Raw genomic sequence first — 24,229 nt, forward strand, 5'->3', positions numbered from 1 at the left:
TGAGTATACTAGTTTATTGACAAATGTATATACTATCAGTTTAGTCAAATTTTGTAAGTATATAGATTTTTGAGTTATGACTTTGAAAGAAGTTTTGTCAAACATTTCAAAACTAATGCCAAAAGGGGAGATTGTTACTATGTACTAAGCTGTCATTAGTTTTATGTCCAAAGTCATTCTACATACTCTAGTTGGTTATTACTACCGATATATTTAGTCGGTAAGCACAGAGTAGTCGGTTACAAAAGTTATAAGTCACAGAGTTTAGTATACACCGAGCTGTCTACCGAGTAATGTTCTATGAATACCAAGAAGCAATGATGGTATACCGAGTTGATACACACCGAGTGAAACGTGTTACCAGATTCATTGAACCTAGACACATATGGGAAACATGTTACAAAGATCAAGGAACAAGAAACCGTTAACACATTGGAAATTGCACTTATAGATTTTATATGATTTTGAGGTCATCTAGCCAATGAAATAATTTTGTATGGCTATATATTTAATGAATCATGTTTGTAAGATCGAAGCATGAACAAGATCACCATCACAAGAGATCTATTTATACAACATGAATTGTGGATCAAAATATATGTGTGTAAAGCAAGACATATGTGAAAAGAAAAAATCATGGGAAAGAACAGAGTGTTATGACTGTTACGATTGACAGGGATACACAGAGGTCACCGAGAAGGATTTCAGAGAACAGTCAAGGAACAGAGTAAACAAAAAGGTTTACTGAGTTAATTTATGATTTACCGAGGTATGCTATAAGCAAGGTAATTTCATTTTGAGCACATAGAATCTGCTATAACATTTCAGATGTGAAGTTGCAGATATTTGGTAAGATTTTGATTGTAATATTTTGAATTGTAAGAGAAACCTTTAACAAGGTAAATGACTTTAACAAAGTCAATAAATTGTAAAGCTTTAACTAGGTGCAACATTTAGAATAAGTGTTGTAAAATCCTTTAGCAAGGTAGATCTAAAGATCTTGATACTCCTAACAGGGTAAGCTATCAGAAATAGCTAAACATGTAGCTCTAACTGAGCAACCTTTATTATTGCAGTAGTGAAGTTGTGGGTGCCATCCCCATAGCAGTTTGTTCTCTAACAAGGAGTTTCTGCGTAACCAAAATATATGTGTTATGGAGTGAATCATGTATGATTGTTATTTATTTGTTTTAGCATTATATTATGTTACAACAGTTTTCAGTTTATGCTTAACAGTAAAGTTATTGTTGAAGAAAGGATTTGAAGTACTGATTCACCCCTCCCCTCTCAGTACATTAGCTTTCCATATTGGACCTAACACAAAGTGCCAAAATAGAAATGCCAAATACCAAAAGCCAACAATCTCCCAAAAAGAGATCATAACCAGAAATCAAAATATAGATACAAAGAGTAACAATCTCTCCCCCAATGAATAATCTCTCCCCAAAAGATAATGTGTTTTTCTATATCAATCTCTCCCCCTTTGACATCAAATGCCAAAGTAAAAAAATATTTTCAGATACAAAATACCAATCAATTCAGTATTCTAACTACTCCCCCTGAGAAGTAGCTTCCTCATCAAAGCCGGAGAAAAGATTTCTCTGTTAATTCTACCAGTTGATGATAGACATCAACTTCCTAAGTCTCTACCAGTGGGGGTATGACCTCAAGCTAATCTCTGAGATATTCAAAAGTCTCCTTAGGCAGAGGTTTAGTGAAAATATCTACAATTCGCTCTTTAGTATTCACATAAACCAGTTTTATCTCTTTTGCTTCAACATGTTCCCTTAGAAAATTCAGTTTGATAGAAACATGTTTAGTTTTAGAATGTAATATTGGATTCTTAGATATATCAATTGCTACAGTGTTATCACAATAGATAGTAATAGGTTCCTTGCATTTTACCTTTATTTCCTTCAACATTTGCTTAAGCCATAATACCTGTGTACAATTAGTTGCTGCTGCAACATATTTTGATTCTGCTATTGATAAAGATGTACAACTTTGTTTCTTAATCAACCAAGAATTTAATCTGTTTCCAAGAAAAAATGCTCCGCCGGTGGTGCTTTTTCTATCATCCAAATCTCCTGCCCAATTTGCATCTGTATATGCACATAATTCAAAATTTTCATCTCTAGGATACCATAATCCAAGATTTGTAGTGCCTTGTAAGTACCAGAAAATCCTTTTTACAACTGATTCATGATTTTCTCTAAGATTACTCAGAAATCTTGAAACAATACATACTGCATTCATGATATCAGGTCTGGTTTGTGTTAAATACAGTAAACCTCCTATCATAGATTTGTACCTAGTTGGATTAATAGGTGTAGATTCATCCCTTAGTGATAATTTGTCATTTGTAGTCATAGGTGTGCTTACTGGTTTAGAGTTCTCCATCCCAAATTCTTTAGTAACTCTTTCAAGTACTTGGATTGACTCAAGAATATACCTTTATTAGTCTGAGAAATATGCAATCCTAAAAAGAATTTTATTTCTCCAATCATAGACATTTCAAATTCTTGTTGCATTTCAATAGAAAAGTCTTTACATAATCCATCTTCTCCTACAAAGATTATATCATCAACAAAAACTTCTATAACCAAGATGTCATCATTAGTCACTTTATAATATAAATTGCTGTTAGCATTACCTTTAGAAAAACCAATCTTAAAGATACTTATCCAATCTTGCATACCAAGCTCTTGGAGCTTGTTTCAACCCATACAAAGCTTTCCTTAACTTGCAAACCATATCTTTGTTATCTATCAAAGAGAATCCATCAGGTTGTTCAATGTAAACTTCTTCTTCAAGATCTCCATTCAAAAATGCACATTTAATATCCATTTGATATACTTTGTAGTTCTTGTGTGCTGCAAAAGCCAAAAATAATCTAACTGCCTCAATTCTAGCTACTGGTGCAAAGGTTTCATTATTATCAATTCATTCTTTATGAGAATATCTCTTACACACTAGTCTTGCTTTATTTCTTATTACCTTACCATCTTCATTAAGTTTGTTTTTCAATACCCATTTGGTTCCAATCATATTTTTGTCTTTAGGTCAGTGAACTAATGTCCAAGTGTTATTTTTCTCAATTTGCTCTAATTCTTCTTCCATAGCTTTAATCCAGTGTTCATCTTCACATGCCTCATTAACAGATGATGGTTCAATTTGAGAAATAAGACATACCTCTTCATTTGCCAATCTTCCTCTTGTCATAACTCCTTTATACTTGTTTCCAATTATCTAATCTTCAGAATCATTTAGTCTTACATATCGAGGTGTCTTTGTTTGCTGTTGTTCCTCAGTTACAGTGGAATTTTTAGATGATACCGAGGTAACTGGATCTTCATTCTATACCGGTAGGTTTAGTGTAGGTTCATTTGTCATAATTTTTATTGCTGGTTCAGAGTCTATATACCTTGAAGTTCCTCTGAATTGCTCATCAATCTTCACATTTGTACTTTCAACAATTTTTCTGCAATCTTTTGTTAAAACATCTATATGCCTTACTCTTAGATGAATAACCAAGAAATATTACTTCATCACTTCTAGGATCAAATTTACCAATATACTCATCTCTTCTAATATAACATTTACTTCCAAATATTCTAAAATATTTAAGAGTAGGAGTAATACCAAACCATAGTTCATGAGGGGTCTTACCGGTTTCACCTTTGATGTGAAATTTGTTGAATGTATAGACCGTTGTACTTACTGCTTCTCTCCAATATACATGTGGTATGTTTTCTTCTGATAACATACTTCTGGCTACATCCAAGATAGTTTTGTTTTTCCTTTCAACAACTCCATTCTGCTGTGGTGTCTGAGGTGCTGATAGCTATCTTCTGATTCCATTCACTTTACATAATGCATTAAATTACTTAGATGTAAATTCTCCTCCTTGATCTGATCTTAGACAATTGATTTTCTTATCGGTTTCATTTTCTACCATAGCTTTGAATAGTTTGAACTTCCCAAGTGCTTCTGATTTTTCTCTGAGAAAAGTAACCCAACACATTCTAGAATAGTCATAAATGATTAGCATGAAATATCTATTACCTTGTAAGCTTTTAGTTCTAGTTGGACCACATAAATCAGTATGAATTAAGTCGAGAGCATTATTGGATTTTTCTGGAATACTTTTGAAAGTAGCTCTAACTTGTTTTCCAAGTTGACATTCCTTACATACTATATTGTGAGGTTTGACAATTTTAGGTAAATCCCTAACTGCCTTAGTAGTACTGATTTTTACCATGCAATCAAAATTTACATGACAGAGTCTCTTATGCCATAGCCAACTTTCATCAATATGTGCAATCAAGCATGCCTTTTCATTGTTATTCAAATGAAAGACATTACCTCTAGTTTGATTACCGGTTGCAATTTCCAAACCAGTTCTATTCATGATTTTGCATTTTCCATTTTTGAATTGTAACTGAAATCCTTTCTCAACTAATTGACCAACACTCAAAAGATTATGCTTTAAACCTTCAACATAGTAAACATTGTTAGTATTATGCTTACCATCAAGAGATATTGTACCTTTACCTTTGATCAAACAAGCTTTATCATCTCCAAATCTTACTAGACCTCCATTATATTCCTAAAAGGTCAAGAATTTACTTTTATCACCAGTCATATGATGTGAGCATCCTGAATCAATGATCCATTTATCCTTAACTTCTACTTTAGCTGCCAAGGCCTATGTTGGTATTTTGGTATGGTTTTGTCATTGATGTCAACACCTACTGAAAACAAGCACTTTGGAGATCTAGCAACATTCACTGGCAAGCAAGTAACTATTGAACAGTTACTGGTATATGGTTCACCTGTATCTGGAATGATATGGAAGACACTTGGTAATGTCGAAAACATCATGTGGACACTTTGTTTTGAATAATTAATCATTGGTATATTCATATTTGCATATTTGCTTTTACCGACAAATAGGTCTAGGTTATCTAGGGTTACACTGGCAGATTTATCTTTTCTAGATCAACATGGCACACTATGGAGATGATTTATTATTGATGTAAATGCATTAAGCCGACATGTTTAATCAGTTATTGCATCGGATATTATATTGTTTGTAAAATAATTTTATTTAATATCTTGTAGAGCCGACCTACTAAAATTGGTCTTAGGGTATGGTATAAATGTAAGATCTTACTTGTAAGATCAAGTGTGAAATGCAAAAAAGAATTGTGTGAAGGTATATGCGAGATCAAGCAGAGGAATACATGAAGACATCATTTGAAGGTGAAGTTAGGTTTTTTAATAAGCATATCAACATTACACTGGTACTGAATCCAGCATATGAAGATGCTATTTTGTGCAGTACATTCTTATTGGATTTAACCATCCAACTGTAGTTAGTGTGACTCTCATTTTGTGATTGAGTAGTGAGCTCTAGGCTGTTGGCCTTTCTGCATGTGTAGACCCTATTTATGTACACTTACTATCTGTAGTAGTATCATTTGATTGTGGGTAAGGTTTCCCACCGTGGTTTTTCCCCTTACAGGGTTTCCACGTACAAATATTGGTGTTATGTGTTGTGGATGATTTTATGTTTGTGTTTCATGCATTAATCTTTACCGGTATAGCAATTTATTGTTAACATTGTCTACCGGCATACTTAACTGGTTTATCGGTATTAAGCATTAAGTTGGTTCATTGGTTTTTGGTTTGAATTTAGTAGACAACTGATTCACCCCCCCCCCCCTCCTCTCAGTTATCTCCGGGACCTAACAACCTGTTCTACTGGTTGAACAGTAGGTGTCAGTTGATCTTCTGTTATAGCAACAAAAACCCATCCATTTTCTCCCGGATCCTCATCAGAATCATCAGTCACTCCTTCATCAGCAAGATAACAAGATTTGTCTTTATTCTTCTTAAATCTGTATCTCTGATATTCAAGGTTAGGCTTGTATGTTCTTCTAGCTTCTTCTCTTAGTCTAGCATGTCTATCAGGGCATCTTGAAGCCATATGGCCTATTTTATTACAATTAAAACATTTAAAGGGTGCTTTACCTTCATACTTACTTCCAACTGGACCTTTAGGCATTTTTCTTGCAAATAGTGCTTCAAGTTCTTCAAGTTCTTCATTTTCTCTCCTTCTTTCTTCAAGTTCTCTTGCATAAAAGGCTTTCCAATCAGACTTGTCAAATGATGGTGCAGATGATGTAGATTCTTTAAAAGCTAAATCTATCTTTATAGTAGCAACAAGACCAAATTCCTCAATTTCAAAAGCTGAAAGTTTTCCAATCAATGTATCCCTAGTTATTGATGTATTAGACATTGTTCTTAACTCATTTATAGTACTGAATTTCATTTTATATGCTGGTGGCAATCCTAAAACTTTTAAAATAATTTCATCTTCACTTAAGATTCCTCCACAACATTTAATACCCAAAACAATTTCATTTACTCTTTCCATAAAAGCAGAAATCCTTTCATCTTCTTCGATTTTCAGATTTTCATACCTAACCAAGAAGCTTTCAAGTTTTGCAATTGTGACTATGGAATCTCCTTCATTCAGTGTTTCCAAATGATCCCAAATAGCTTTAGTTGTAGACCTATCTAATAATCCCATGATTTGTTGATCTGATAATGCGCTCAAAAGTGCTTCTCTTGCTTTGCAATCATTTTCCTCATCTTTAGTCAAGTTAGGTGGATTAGGCTGACTTTGAGTAGGAGCAGTATAGCCATTCTTTGTAACATCCCAGATGTCCTTTCCAATGTATTTTAGATGTGTCTCCATTATGATCTTCCATATGCCATAGTTGGTTCCATCAAGTTTAGGACTGTCCTTCCTAAAATAGTTAGTAGACATTGGATCTCCTCAAGCTATTAAACTTCTGCAAAAGAGGACTAGGCTCTGATACCAATTGTTAGGTCCCGGAGACAACTGGGAGGGGGGGGGGGGTGAATCAGTTATCTAATAAATTCAAACCAAAAATAACTTAACCAACTTAATGCTTAATACCGCTAAACTAGTCTTTTATGCTGGTAGACAGTTATATTAGTTAATTGCAATACCGGTAAGGATTAATGCATGAAACAAAAAGACAAAGTCATCCACAACACATAACAACAATATTTGTACGTGGAAACCCTGTAAGGGGAAAAACCACGGTGGGAAACCTTACCCACAATCAGATGATACTACTGTAGATAGTAAGTGTATACAAATGGGTTCTGCACATGCAGAAAGGCCAAGCGCCTAGAGCTCACTGCTCAAACACAAAATAGGAGTCACACTGACTACAATTAGATGGTTAAATCCAATAAGGATGTACTGCTCAAATTAGCATCTGTCTATGCTAGATTCAGTACTGGTGTAGTTCTGATTGTCTTTACAAAACCCTCCTTCAACCTTCAGATGATGTCTGCGTGTATAGCTCTGCTTATTCTCGCATATACCTTCACACAATCCTTTTTTGCATTCCACATTCAATCTTACAAATAAGATCTTACATTTATACCATAACCTAAGACCAATTTTAGTATGTCGGCTCTAAAGGATATATATATTTTTTTTAATAAAAGTGGATTATTCCACTAAACTTTTTTATTAATGTTTTTTTTTTACATAGGATTCAAAGAGCATACTGGAGGAAAGAACCCTGGGAAGAAAACCTCTGGTCACAACTCATAAAATAAACCTATAGTATCTGATAGATCAGTTTATGCACCCCACCAAAAACCACATACAAAATGCGATCACAACACATATAATATCAGTTTTGCATAGAGCCCATATGACAGTTTGCCAAAAAAAACCCATCGGATAATTTTCAAATGTAGACTCCACAACTGCTACCAATGGAAGAAGATAAAATTTTCCAAAGCCCTGTGCCAAATCCCATAAGCCAAAAACCTTCCTGCCAAAAAAGAAAGTATCAAAAAACCTTTGGAAAAACACTATTGTATCAAATACCATGAGCTCGAACTCTCCTCTAGATAACGAACATGAATACTTGAAATGAAAGGGGAAAGTGGGAATAATTATCATCATAAAATTTTACATCAACATTACTCAAGAAAATCATATAACTATTGCTGCAAACCTTCCCATACCCTAGAAGGAATTTCCTCAAAACCCACCTCTTACTGATTAGCATTGCTATCAATGGCTAAATTTGCCAAATAATTTGCAATCTTATGAACTTCTCTGTAACAATGGGATACCAAGAAAGATTCAAAAAAATTCTAATTTTTATAAAATGGGATCAAGTATATACTGCAAATTCCAACAATTTGATTTCTTTTTCATAACACATTGAATAATCACCATAGAATCTTCTTCAATTATTAAGTCCTTAATTCCCAAAGAGATTGCCATATCCAATCCAAAAGACAAAGCATGAAATTCCAAATAATTGTTAGTTTTAAAACCAATAGCATGACACTTAGCTCAAATAAAATTTGCATTGTGATCATAAATTACCATGTCTACCCTAGCCGGCCCAGGGTTACCACGAGAGGCCCCATCAAAATTCAGTTTAAAGTGCCCTTGCGGAGGAGGTTTCCATCTAGCAGAGCATCTCTTACCTATTGCATCATTCTTTTTTAAAATTGAACCATGAGAGGGTAAAACTGATAGTAGCTTCCAAACTCTAGTAACTCTACTATCCTAGTGCGAAAAAGAAGTAATATTTTTCAAATTCTTATAAATAAATGACTAAGCAACCTCAGAGATTGAAGACTCAATTTTTAATAGAACCTCAGACATAGGAGACCTTGTTTTTTAAAATATCCTGTTGTTTCTCTCTAGCCAAACATTCCAAATCACAATAGATGGAGATATGATCCAAAGGAATGCATAAAAAGATGAGGCAAACATAAAGGGGCAAGATCTGAAATGGGAAATGAGATCCTTACCAATAACAAAGGATATATTTAACTTCTCAAACAACCACTGCCAACATTCATAAACATAATCACAATGTAGGAACAGGTGTGAAGAAGATTCTAAATTTTTGTTACAAAGGACACAAGGGAAAACAACAGTAATACCAAGCCTGTCTAGTCTCATACCTGTAAGGACTCTATCCTAAACTGCCAACCAAGCAAAGGCTCCAGCTTTAGGAAGACAAGCCGAATGCCAAAACAAATTATAAGGCCAAGATGATAAATCTTTAGCAACCATAAGAGAGTTGTAACCATCTTTAATAGTGTACTTACCAGAAATATTCTTTGTCCAAATAAGTTCATCCTTAGAATTAGAAAGAAATACAATTCTATCCCCCAAAATCTTCTCAAAATCTAATTTCATGCTTTGATCAACATCTAAGAAATCAATCGACTTCCATCTAGCTAGCTTAAGGGGTCCACTAGTCACAATTTCAAAATAATCTGCTACAAAAACACCCCAAAGGGAGGAAAGAACAGTGATCAAAGGAGACCAATCCCTAATATTCACCAAAGGTGTGTGTCCATTCCATACTTCATCCTAGAATTTGACCTTTCTACCATTATGAACAATCCATAAGAGATGAGGCAAAATAACTGATCTACATTTACAAAGGAAATTCCAAATAGCAGAACTCGAAGGAAAATTTGAAACTTTAAAAATGTACTCTCTCGGTCCATTATTTAAATATTTGGCAAACATAATCTGTGCCCATAAGGAGCTAGGCTTGTTATATAATTTCCAAACTAGCTTAGCACCTAAGGCTAAATTTTGATTTTCCAAACTTTGAATTCCTGTTCCCCCAAGTTCTTTAGGCAAACATACCTTATCCCATGCAACTAAAGGGAGTTTCTTCTTGCCATCTTTATTGTTGTTCCAAAGAAAATCTCTAAGAGTATCTTGTAAACTAACAATAGCCGCTTTTGGAGACTTCAAAACAAACATGAGATATATGGGAACAACATTCAAAACAGACTTGATGAGAACAATTTTACCTGCCAAAGTTAACCATCTATGATTCCATGAGAGAATTCTTTTAGAAATGACCGAAATAATCTTATCCCAAAAACCAATCTTATCCCGTTTAACAAAGAAAGGAATCCCAAGGTAAGTACATGGAATATTTCCAGTCTCAAATCCCCAAAATGATTGCAACCTATGCTGAACCAGTTGTGATGTATTAAGGAAAAAAATATTTGATTTATCACCATTCACTTTTTGACCAGAAAACGATGCATAATTTTGTATTATTCCTTTAATCACTTTTGCCTCTACTAACAAAGCATGTCCAAATAATAGAGTATCATCTGCAAAGAGACAATGAGAAATACTTTGGGGAATATTATAAATCCTTATACCTTTCCAAAGCCCCCCCACTTTAGCAGCCCTAATAGCCCAACTAAAGGTTTTAGCTAGGAGAATAAACAAAAAGGGAGAAAGGGGATCTCCCTGTCTCAAACCCCTAGAGGAAGTGAAAAAACCACAAGGACAACCATTAATTAAAACCAAGAATCTTGCAGAAGAAATACATGCACGAATCCATTTGACCCAGGCCTTGGAAAAACCTAACTTCTCAAGAACAACACATAAAGCCCCCCACTCTACTCTATCATAAGCCTTCATCATGTCTAGTTTAAGTATCATGGCCGAGGTTCTTTGGGTGGAAATAGAATGCAGCACCTCATGTGCTACAATTGCACCCTCTGTCATCTCCCTTCCGGGAACAAAACCACCTTGCTCCAATGAAATGATCCTAGGTAGAATTTTTGCCAACCTAAAGGAGATTGCCTTCGTAAATATCTTATACAAAGTGTTACATAAAGCAATGGGGCGGAAGTCAGCAAAAGTCTTAGTATCCTTTTTTTTAGGAATAATTGCAGTCATTGTAGTATTAAGTTCTTTTAAAATAGACCTATTTCTCCTAGCTTCCTCGAGAACCAATAAAACATCATTTCCCACAAAATCCCAACATTTCTAAAAAAATAAAGGAGTAAAACCATCTGGTCTCGGAGCTTTATCCGGATTCATGGCAAAGACAACACTCTTAACTTCTTCTAAGGAAAAGGGAGACATCAATATCTTATTGTCTTCCAAAGATACTAAAGGAGGAATATTAGATATAATATCATTGCTGAGATTTCCATTTTTCGAAGATAATAATGACTTAAAAAACCTAACTGCCTCTGAAGCAATGTCCTTTGGCTCTGTTAATAAATTCCCATTCTAACACTAAATACAAGATATTCTATTTTTACATCTTTTAATCTTAGTTGAAGAACGAAATTTTTTTGTGTTCCTGTCACCATCTGAAAGCCACAACTCTCTAGATTTCTATGTCCAATAGATTTGCTCTCTAGCTAACACCTCCTCAAGCTATAATTTTAGTGACTTCAATTCATCAAAAACTTGTGGCACTATACCATGTTGAATCACATGAGTATTAAGACACTCAAGCATATCTTGAATCCTTTGTTTCTCCTGAAAAATGTTCTTAAAATGTGAGATATTCCATTCCCTAATATTCAATTTCAAATAACTTAACTTCTTAGCAATCTGAAACATATGGGACCCAGAACAAAAAGGAGCAGAATTCCACCATTTCATAAGCACAGGCAAAAAGGAAGAATCCTTAAACCACATGGGCTCAAATTTAAATGGAGACTTAAAAGAAGTCTTATCCTTAATAACTGAAAGGGAAATTGGAAAATGATCAGAACCCGAGACCAGTAGAATAGAGGAAAAGAATTCAAAATCTGAATCAATCCAATTCTTAGATATCAAAAACCGATCTAATCTCTCAGCAATCTGAGAAAAATCCCTTCTCATGTTTGTCCATGTGAAAACTCCATTCTGAGACTTACAATAAAAAAGGCTCATATCAGAAATGAAATCCCCAAAGTCATCCATAATCCTTTTATTAGGGAAAACACCTCCTCTTTTCTCATCTAAATTAGTGATAGCATTAAAATCATCCCCGAAGATAATAAAGGAACCATGTTTTAAGGGAGAAGAAATCCTCTTTAATTCACCCCATAACGTACTCCTTCCTTGAATACTTGATGGAGCATAAATGTTAAAAAGCTAGAATTTAACCTTCAAAATCTTGCTTATAACTAAAGCCAACATCCAATTTGTAGCAGATGCCACTAACTGTACCTCAATATTATAATTATTCCAAAGCAGTGCCAAACCTCTTGAAGCACCACAAGCTGGAGAAGAATGAAAATTCCACCTTCTCCAAGATGAAAAAACCAAATCAGCAGACTCCTTTGACAACTTTGTTTCTTGCAACATAAAAATATCATACTTAATTAAGTCCATCTGGGACTTAATTAAGCATCTCTTGTTAGGGGCATTTAAGCCCCTAACATTCCAAGAAATAATTCTCATTGTCCTCGAGGGGAGGCCGCCAAAGCAACCTTGCAAATTATGTTTCACAGCGCCTGATCTTGTCACAGGAGGACTAGTCACAAATCTTTTACTTCTCTTTCTTTTTACACTTACTGGAGTTAGGCATGTTTTCTTAGGCCTACCAAGGGAGACCGAATGCCTCCCTTGCCCACCAATAGGAGAAAGGGACAGAGTCTTTTGAATTCCAGCATCAATTTCGATTTGAGTCTTAAGATTATTTGGAGGCCTACCTCTCCTAGGAGAAACCACCGATGGTGAAAAAACTGGAGTTGTTTGGACAATTGGTAAACTCTTGCATGACTTTGGAGAAGCCAGGATAAATGGATTATCTTCAAAACCCAACTTTGTTGTAGCCAAAACTGCAAAAGGATTAGCAGATGCAGAAATTGGAAGGGTCAAGTTTATACCCCCCAAATCATTCTCAATTGAACAAACAACTCTATCAGTAATACCCTCATCCATTTGATGTGCATGATTGTTAAAAATATCATTTACTTGCTGAACCAGATTGTCATTTGGCATAATAACAGGGACAACCTTTGATGGATTACTATTCCTTAAGGAAGATTCATTAGCCATATTAATTTCAACATTCAGAGGGGAATTATTAGACACCAAATTCTTAATTTCCTAAACTAAAGAAGCATCATTAGGAAAACCTATGGCAGGTACCTATTTAATAGTTTCCCTATCAACCACTGCATTTTTATCTAAATTCACATTCTTTGAAGAATCGAGAACCTCCTTTTGAGTGCATGAAGACAAATTGTCGCCCTTACCCTTTGTGTGAGTATTTGGCATCTTAGGGCAATCAATCATCAATGGATGATCTACTCCATTCATCAGGGGATTACCATCCACTATACCCCCATTATTAGAAAATGTCTTCAGTAAAGATGAAAGCGAGACCGAACCTGAAGTGTGAACATTGGGTTTCCCGGAACTACGACACAATGAATTATTTTCAAGATTAAAGTGACCTATTTCTACCAATTTATGTGAAGAGACATTTCCACATCCTTCAACCGAAGGTCCCGCCGACAAACTATCTTTATTAAGGGATTTAGGGATAGAGCCAACAACCTGCTGGTTTTTCTTAAAATCCATAAGTAACGGAGCATCCAAAAGTAAAGGAGACTTAAGAAGCTCCGTATCTAATTTCTCAATTGACTGGTGCCAAATACCATCATGAGACTTGATATTACAAGTACGGGGGCAAACATTGTTAGGGTTAATAAGAACACAAATTTTTACTAGAACCTCCCCATCCACAAAGTCCATTTTAGAAGTTAAAAAAGTTCCAATAGTATTTCCAATTTTCTCAAGAACATCTGGATCCATAAATTCAAAAGGAATTTTAGGTAAACCAAACCAGAAAGGAATAAGTTTTGAACTAGACCAAGAAGGAACAAAAAAAGGTTTCCAAGCCGCAATTGAAATTAAATGTTTTCCAAACCAATGATGCGAAGTTCTTAATACCTCATCTCTGAAAGAAGGAGAACCAAAGACAATAATAAAAGCACTCGTAGACAATAATTGAAAATAATGCATATCCCCCCATCTTTTTTGCAATTTATGATAAAGCTTTAACAAACTAATTTGATCACCCCAAATTTCCCCAGAAATAGCATTCGTATGCAAACAATTCGCTTTCTTATCGACATAGGAACCCAAAAGATCAATACAAGGGATAGGAGCTCAAACCTATGATGAAGAAACCCCCGATAGAATAGGATCAGAAGGTATCTTACTTACCTTTTCTGGACTAGCTTCCTTGAGGTTCACATTTACCTTATTTCCCACCTGCTGTGAAGAAACAAAAACCTTAGGCACAGTCTCCTTATTTGCCAAGCCAACAACCCTAGCAAAAGTTCACTGATTTCCTAGATCCAAAGACCATTTCCTTGAAAAGCCTTTGAATTGCTTCTCAGAATTCCCTTGATTCACACCATTATTAAAACGCCCTTGAGTGAATCTCCTTCCATTGTTATTCTGCCTCCATGCCATACTTTGTCTGTTCCCAAAGAAGCCTTGAAAGTATTTTGAAGCTGGCCGAAAAACCTTGTTATTACAATAAAATAAATTTACAATTAAAACAATATCCGATGCAATAACTGATTCAACATGTTGGCTTGATGCATTTACAATAATAATAAAACATCTCCATAGTGTGTCGTGCTGTTCTGGAAAAGATAAACCTGCCGGTGTGTAACCTTGACCTATTTGCCGATAACAGGAAATATGCAAATATGAATATGCCAATAAACAAATCTTCAAGTCAAAGTGTCCAAACGATGTCTTCGACATAGCCAAGTGTTTTCCATGTCATTCCAAGTGCTGGTGAAAATTATATCCTACCAGTGTACCAGATACCGGTGACTGTGCATAAGTCATTTGCTTGTCGGTGAATGTTGTTGAATTTCCGAAGTGCCAGAGTTGATAAGTGTTTTGTAGGTTTTGACATCAATGACAAAACCATACCAAAATACCAACACAAAGTTGATAATGTTGGTTCATCATTGAAAGAAATTGCTTTTAAAATAGAAAAGAAAGAGGGTGTTGATAGTGAATCAGATTTGTCTGACTCATTAGAGGCACTTGTAGGGAGAAAACTTAAAAAAGAAATATAGAGGAAAATTGCCACTCAAATGTTTTAACTATGGTAAGGTTGGTCATTTTGCAGCACAATGTCCTCATGTTGATCAAAACAATGATGATGATCAGACTCAAAAACATTGCAGGAAAAATATCTTCAGTCCTAAAAAGAAATTTAACCTCAACAACTTCAAAAAGAAAAAGTGTCTTTTCAGTAAAGAAGACTCTAATGATGAATTAGATGATTCTTTAGGTGATGAAGGAGAAACCTTATTCATGGATGTACAAAAAAATTCAAGCAATCAACTAGATAGTCAAACAAATAATCAATCTAATCTAAACAATTGTGAGATAAACCTTGAAGTTGAACTGCTTTGTGCCCTTCAAGAAATTAAAAAACTCAAGAAACTCATTACCCCTCAAGAGAAAGATTCAAACAAGTTGATTGCATCTACTCAATCTGAACTGAATGACTCTAAAAGAGTTGTAGATAATCTCAAATCAATTCTTGTTGATAAAGAAAAGGAGATTCAAGTACTCAAACAATAAGTTGTCTCTCTCACAATGCAAGTTGAAGAGAATAAATTAACTATTCATTTCAATAATATGATTGGGAAACAAAAACAACTTGATGACACAGGCGAATGTTAAAAATTTGCAAATAAGAACTTACAGACTGATAGTAAGAAGCAGTCATTTGAGCACAAATGGAACAATTTCATGTTTAATCCTTTTTTCAATGGCTATTGCTTCTTTTGTAATAAATTTAGTGACAAAGTGAGTTCTTGTAAATTTATGATGCCTAGAACTCCAATATTTGGTCACAAAGAATATTTTGGCTTTCCAAATACAATCAGGTGTTTCAAGTGTAATGCTATTGGCCATACATTTAGACAATGCAAACAAAATAAGACAACTATAGAAAAGGTTTGGAGACACAAACTTATTCCAAGCATAGAACAATCCATGCTTGTACAAACTTCTTTTCTCTCAAATAAGAAGAAATTATGGGTTGTTGATAGTGGTTGTTCCAACCACATGACAGGGGATAAGGACACATTTTTGTAGAATGCAAGATGCCATTGAGAGGGGGGGTGAATCAGTGGTTTTCAATAATCTTAACCTTTTAATCCTAAAAGTGTGTATTGGTTAGTAGTTCAAACACTAAGTGAATATATCGGTGAGACAAGGAAGAGATTAAGATGCAAGAACATACAAAGACACATCACATAGCACTAGATATATGAGGAAAACCCAATGTGGGAAAAACCTCGGTGAGAAATACTGTTGGAGTCTACTGCTCCAATCCATCCTCACAATAAAACAACACTGTCACAACATTTAGGGCACCAACCCAAGGAGCAACAAACCCTACTAATTTAGGGCACAAAACCAAGGAGCACCAACCACTAACTATTTATGGGCACCAACCCAAAGGAGAACCAACCTCTACACCGAGCACTAACTAAGTGAGATACAATATGATAAATTTGAAAACAATTTAAAAGAACCTTGTTACAAATGTGTTTTGCAACCCCTGCAAATAATATCTCTATTGGTTTCACTCGTCCTCTACTTTACCAGTTGAATCCTCTTTTTGTCACTCTACCTCTTCTTTGCCAGTTCACTTTTCTCTAACTCACTGCTTCTTGTTACTATCGGTACTCTACTCACCCTCTCTGACTTTTCTTCCACTCAGTCTTTTCCTTGTCTGACCTCCGTTGATTCTCACTCTCCATTACTTCACACTCTGCTGCCTCCTTATCTATTCAATCACTGTCGGTTAGATGAATTGTTAGACCATGCACCTAGTTACTGATTACTCTGCTTACCAATTAAACCCTTCTTACCAATTCTCCTTCCAACACTCAGTCACTATGATCTTCTACATATTACACTTTGACTGATTCTTCTTGCACACTCTAGGTCTATTCTCCTGCATCCGACATCATAGCATCTGGCAGCATCAATCAACTTAGGTCTTTGGTTGACATATTTATATTTGAGCTTTCCCACCAAGATGGACATTAAAAATTGGTGCACTAGGGTTTCTTCACCAACCATGAGGTGTACCAAAACCAATAAGATCTTGTTCCTTGGATTGACCACCTACAACAGATCACTCAACTCTGCCATTTATCTTCCTTCCAGTAAACGCTTGCCAAACTTAGCAACCTACAACCTATTTGTTGGCCTTGTGATTTGATCGATCACCATAAATGAACTCCCAGTTTCCTTCACCTAATCTGATCTGTATCTGCACAACCTGCATTGATCATCAGAACAAAGACCTCCACCTTTGAGTCTTCTTCGAGCTACAATTCCCTGCACTCGACCCATGATTTTTACAGTCTGCATTAACTGGAACCAACCACCAACTACCTCACCGACAATGCATGGTTTTTTTCGCCACCTTCAGTCCTCATGCAGTCTTTGTCAATGTCCATCTTAGCAGATTGTGTCAGTTTAGGCATAGTCACCGACCACAACACACAACCAGTGTATACTTTGTACTACTAGTATACACCTACCGGTTCATCTTACCTTACCACTTTTAATAACTAGTTAACCTTCTTACTGGCTCTTTTCTATTCATCAGTTGGATCACATTAGCCTAGTAACCAAATTTAGACACATGTCCATATGATGGGAGCTTTTCACTTTGCCTCTTTGCTCGCTTGTCGGTTGACCTACTTTCCGATTGAAAATGCATCTGCCTGCATATCGATAATAACCTTGATGACTCCATGCCATCAATCTCCAACTGTTATGCACCAATCTACATCTGCAACCCGACTGACATCAACATCCTGGAGTAAATCTATGACTGCAGATGCAAACACTTACTGTCATGCCCAAACTTTTTTGGGCAAAAACACAACAACAATTTTTTATTTATTTTTATTTTTTAAAACACTTAATTTCTAGAGACCTACGTTTAATTGGATGTGACAACTTAATGAGTTGCACTAAAAGGGAATCTTATTAAACATTAAGGATGGGTTCCTAAAGTGAATGATGTAATATAATTTAACTAGAAGACTTAGGTATTATCTCAAACTCCTAAGCGATCAAATTAGATTTTATTTTACGTAATAATTACAATAGTCACCATTACTTAAATTGCTTCATTTAAGCCTATAAAGTCATCACAACTTTCTTAGTTAATTGATTCGCTCGATTAAATTACTTGAATTTTAATTACATTATGAATTATCATTAATCACATACAATTTTAAATAACTCCAAGGTTCTTTAAATTAACATTAATAGAAATTAATTGTATTAATATTAATTACTTAAATAAGAAAATGAATACAAAGTTTCCAAATCATCATTACATTAACTAACCTATTAGATTAATATTTAATACCAATTAGTTGTTTCAATGTTTGTTAAAAAGCAAATAAAAGCAAAATACCATACATCATTTATTTAGCTAAATCGTAAATAAAGTTGCCTAGAAGTTAAATCTTCCCTTAGATGAGTATTAATAATTAAATCAACCCCTTGGAAATATAATTTAGTCATATCCAATTAAATTACCCCCTTAGGGGATTAAATAATCATTATAATTGAAATACCTATTAATAAATGTTAATCAAAATTAAATATATATATAGATATATATTTGCATATGTGTGTGTGTGTGTGTGTGTGTGTGATTATCTACATAAGAAAATATAACTTCAATTATACTCTTGCAAAAATCAATTATCATATAATACAAAATAAAAACCCCTCTACATTAAAAATCTTACTTTATTTAAAATGAGGACTTTCCCCATTCACTTTAATTCAAATTTCAAAACCTCTATTAATATAATATTGTTTTATTCATTTAACCCTATTTAGGGTTTTTTCTCTTTTCCAGACATATCCAACTTTACTCTTACCTTATTTTCCTAATTTCATAACCCTAACCCGAAATTGGGTTAGGGTCTTCTTTTATTTTACTTTAATTTTTTTGTCTCTATTGCAGGGTTTTTGGCCATGGGAGAGGGATGGCGAAGGCCAAAGGATGGTGACCAAAGGGGAAAGGAGATGATGACGGTTTGGAGGAGTGGAGTGTTGACATTTTGCATAAAGATTGCATTAATGATATGTTGTCATTGATGTCAATTGAACTGATAAATGGTATTCATGATATTGCTGATGTTATTGTTGTTATTGCTTTTGTCTTGTAACCGGTGTGATGAACTTTGTGGAAAATCTTGTAAATCGATATGGTAGTTTGTAAGTTGAACCGGTGTATATGTAGATTTTGCCATCACACCAAAAGCACGTACTGTTGGTTGAGAGGGATCTCATCGTGTATATAGTCGCTACGTCAACACCCCCCCACACGATAGAGCTGGATACAACCACGTACCATGTAGGATTCATACCCACTACGTACCACGTCGATAAGCCAAGCTTACGTGGATGAAGGGTCTAGGGCTCGAGGGACTCAAACCGATGACCTGCACTCTGATACCATGTTAAAATCCGTAAAACAGATTATAACCCAGAATCAATTGAAAGAGTTAGAAACATATACTATAAATGCAAAAACAATTGAAACATCATAACAACGATACCAAGAGATTGATGTGAAATGCTCAAATGGCAAAATAGCATCAGATAACTATCTCCAATATCGAATATGAAAATACAAGCTAGGTAGCATGCTTATATAGATTAGAGAGAGGGAAGAGGTGGCAACACCGACCAATGAGGAGCAACCATCTATCGTACTAAAGATAGTAAAGTATCTTCCCAAGATAGCTAATGGATGCTCACATGTAGAAAGGTGACACCTCATAATCCTCACCTAATTAAACATGCTTTATTAACCTAAGCAAGCTTAAATAAATGTGTAGGAAAAACCTTATAATAAGGAATAAAAAACCTACACTAACAGAAGTATCCTTGATAGATAATTTCTCATTTGTATCCATAGGAGTACTTACTGGTTGGAGTTCTCCATACCAAACTTCTTCAACAATTCCCTCAGATACTTAGTTTGATAGATAAAAATCCCTTTGTTAGTTTGAGTAATCTACAAACCTAAGAAAAATTTCATCTCACCGATCATGGACATTTCAAATTTATTTTTCATGTTAGCAAATTCCATGCACAATTTATCTTCTCCTCCAAAAATGATATCATCAACAAAAACTTTAATAATCAGAATATCATTATCAATGATCTTATAATATAGATTACTATCAACACTACTTTTAGTAAAACCAAGCTTCAAAAGATATTTATCCAACCTTGCATACCAAGCTCTAGGAGCCTGTTTCAAACCATATAAAACTTTCTTCAATCTGCAAACCATATCTTTATCATCTGTCAATGAAAATCCATCAGGTTGCTCAATGTAAACTTCTTCCTCAAGTTCACCATTCAGAAATGCACATTTGAAATCCATTTGATAAACCTTATAGTTCTTATAAGCTACATAGGCAAGAAATAGTCTAACAGCTTCAATTTTGGCCACAGGTGCAAATGTTTCACCATAATCAATTCCTTCCATTTGAGAATATCCTTTACAAACCAATCTAGCCTTGTTTCTTATAACTTGACCATCCTCATTCAGTTTATTCCTAAAAACCTATTTAGTACAAATAACATTCTTATTTTAGGTCGGGGAACTAAAGACCAAGTTTCACTATTTTCTATTTGATCTAATTCATCTTCCATAGCCTTTAACCAATGTTTATCCTTACAATCTTCAATAAACATTGTGGTTCAACTTGAGAAATAAGACATACCTCTTCATTTTCCAATTTTCTTCTTGTCATAACTCCCTTGTTTCTATCTCCAATAATGTGATCTTCAGAATGATTTAATCTTACATACCTTGGTGTCTTTTGAACTTCAGGTTCATTGCTCAAATCATCAGTCATAGTTGATTGTTCAGACTATGTCGATGTAACTGTTTCAGCTTCCTGTAATGGTTGAGGTATTGTCAGTTCTGTTATTATCATTTCCACTGTCGGTTCCCTATCATATGATATAGACTGATTTATGTACTGTTCATCTACTTTCACATTAGCACTCTCAACAATTTTCTATAATCTTTTGTTATAACATCTATATGATTTCCTTTGAATTGAATAACCAAGAAATATTCCTGCATCACATCTAGGATCAAAATTTCCAATTGAATCATCTCTTTTGATATAGCATTTACTTCCAAAAATTCTAAAATACTTAACAATAGGTGTATGTCCAAACCATAATTCATAAGGGGTCTTACCAGTTTCACCTTTAATGTGAACTTTGTTCAGTGTGTAGATTGTTGTACTCACTGCTTCTCTACAGTAGATATGAAGCAATTTGGCTTCCATCATCATGGATCTAGCTACATCCAAAATGGTTCTATTCTTCCTTTCAACTACTCCATTTTGTTGAGGAGTCCTAGGTGTAGATAGTTGTCTCTGGATTCCATTTGTCTCACAATAGTTGTTAAATTCATGAGAAGTGAACTCATCGCCATGATCTAATCTTAGACATTTAATTTTCAATCTAGTTTCTGTTTCAACCTTCACTTTAAAGATCTTGAATTTCTGAAAAGCTTCAGACTTCTCCCTTAGAAAAGTCACCCACATCATTCTAGAATAGTCATCAATAATCAACATGAAAAAACCTGTCACCTTGAAAGCTTCTAGTCTTTGTTGGACCACATAAGTCAGTGTGAATCAAATCAAGTACAACATTAGATTTATCATGTATGCTCTTAAAAGAAGTTCTAATTTGCTTACCCAATTGACATTCTTTACATACCGGATTATGAGGCTTCATAATCTTAGGTATATCCCTAACTACCTTAGTTGAACTGATCTTAACAATGCAATCAAAATTAACATGACACAACCTCTTATGCCATAGCCAACTCTCATCAATATGAGCAATCAAACATGTCTTATTACTAGTGTTCAAGTGAAAGATATTACTTCCTGTCTGAATACCGATTGCAATTTCCAAACTAGTCTTGTTAACGATTTTGCATTTTCTACCCTTAAACTGAAGTTGAAAACCCTTATCAACTAATTGTCCAACACTTAAAATATTATGCTTCAAACCTTCTACATAATAGACATTATCAGTATTATGCTTGCCATCCAAAGAAATAATGCCTCTACCCTTGAGCATACATGGCTTGTCATCTCCAAATCTGACTTGAACACCATTGTAAATTTGTTGGGACAAAAATTTCCTTTTATTTCCAGTCATACGGTGTGAGCATTCACTATCAATTACCCATTCATCTTTGTCTTCAACTTTTTCTTCGAGGGCCTTCTCTTCATTTTTGATCGCTTGTTCCGATTCATCTTCTTTTAAAGCATAGAACACCCATTCTTTTGCATTGCCTGATCCACTACCAGAGTCTTCTATTGGTTCATCTCTAGAGTCATCTGTTACTCCTTCCTCATCTACTATGTAGCATTGCTTTCTTTTCTTGAATCTATATCTATTCTGGTTAGGTTTAAAAATTTTCTTTACTGTTTCCTCAAACCTAGCATTCCTTTCAGGACATCTAGATGCAAAATGACAAATCTTATTACATGCAAAACATTTAAAAGGTGCTTTTCCTTCATACTCACTTCTAGTAGGTCCTTTAGGTACTCTTCTAGCAAATAAGGATTCAAGTTTCTCAAGATTTTCATCTTCTTTCCTCATGTCTTCCAGTTATTTTGCATATAAGGCTCTCCAATCACTTTGGCCAGTAGACATTGATGATGATGCATGAAAAGAAGGTTCACACTTTATAGCTCCAAAAGCTCCAAATTCTTCAAGTTCAAAAGCAGATAATTTCCCAATGAGAATATCTTTGTTAACTGAAGTGTTTGCCATTGTTCTCAACTCATTAATTGTAGTTACCTTCATCTTGTAAGCTGGTGGATGGGCTCTCAAGACTTTGGAAACTATTTCATCTTCACTTAGAAAACCACCACAACATTGAATTCCCATAACAATCTCATTTACTCTTTCCATAAACACAAAAATTCTTTTATTTTCTTCCATTTTTAAGTTTTCATATCTTACCTAGTAACCATCAAATTTAGCAATTTTGACAGTAGGGTCACCTTTATTCAGAGTTTGTAATTTGTCCCACATAACCTTAGCTGATGATTTGTTAGTCAATCCCATGATCTGTTGATCAGTAAGTGCACACAGGAGGGCTTCTCTAGCTCTGCAATCATTTTCAATATTCTTATCCAAGTCTGCAGGAGTAGGATTGTCAGATGTTGGATCATAAGGTGTGTATCATTTCTCAATGATTTCCCAAATATCCTTTCCAACACATCTAAAATGAGTCTCCATTTGAATTTTCCATATCCCATAATTTGTTCCATCAAGCTTAGGGATTTCTCTTCTAAAAATAGCTGTCGATGGATTAGTTGAGTTAGTTCCCATGAGATCTACCTCAAGCGGTTAAGGTTTTGCAAAAGAGGACCAAAGCTCTGATACCAATTGTTAGGATAATTAGTGAACAACTGAGAGGGGGGGTGTGAATTAGTTGTCAATAGATTATAACTTTTAATCCACAATATAACCTTAAATTGATCAAGTACCGGTAAAGCACAAATAAATGCCGGTAGGAATAAATACTGGTAAACAATACAACTTAGCAAAAAACCATACCACATAACACCATGATTTGTACATGGAAAACATGAAAAGGGAAAAACCACAGTGGGAAACCTACCCAAAGTCAAATGATACTTCTGCAGAAAGTATGTCTTACAATGAGGGGCCTGCACTTGCAGGAAGGCACATTGCCTAGAGCGTACTACTCATTACAAAAGAGTCGCATTGACTACAAAGAGGATACAACCTTCTCAGGATAAATGGACAACAATCCAATAGAGTAAACTGCTGGAAATAGCATCTACTATGTTTGATTACAGTCCTGGTTAAGCTCTATGTCAGAGGATTATATCCTCTTCTGAATCCAATTTGATCACCAATGATTGACCAACTCCTTTTCCTGAGTGATATTACAATATTCATACATTACATTCCTTGACCATGACCTTTCCTATAACCATGATTCATTGCAAAGAGTTTTACCTTTTATTTATACAAACCCTAAGGCCTAAACCAATTAGGTCAGCCACCTAAAGATATTACAATAAGATCATTACATAATTCCTTTTTACAATGATATGCCATGTCAGCTTAAGATAAAAAAAATAATAGAAAATCCATAAACCATCTCAAAACATCTAGGTAACATGTAGAGTATACGCTAGCATGATACCAATCCATAACCTAGATAGGTACCGAGCCTATTTTGGGTCCACCACG

Source organism: Cryptomeria japonica, chromosome 4 (assembly GCF_030272615.1).
Source record: "Cryptomeria japonica chromosome 4, Sugi_1.0, whole genome shotgun sequence".
NCBI classification, from domain to species: domain Eukaryota; kingdom Viridiplantae; phylum Streptophyta; class Pinopsida; order Cupressales; family Cupressaceae; genus Cryptomeria; species Cryptomeria japonica.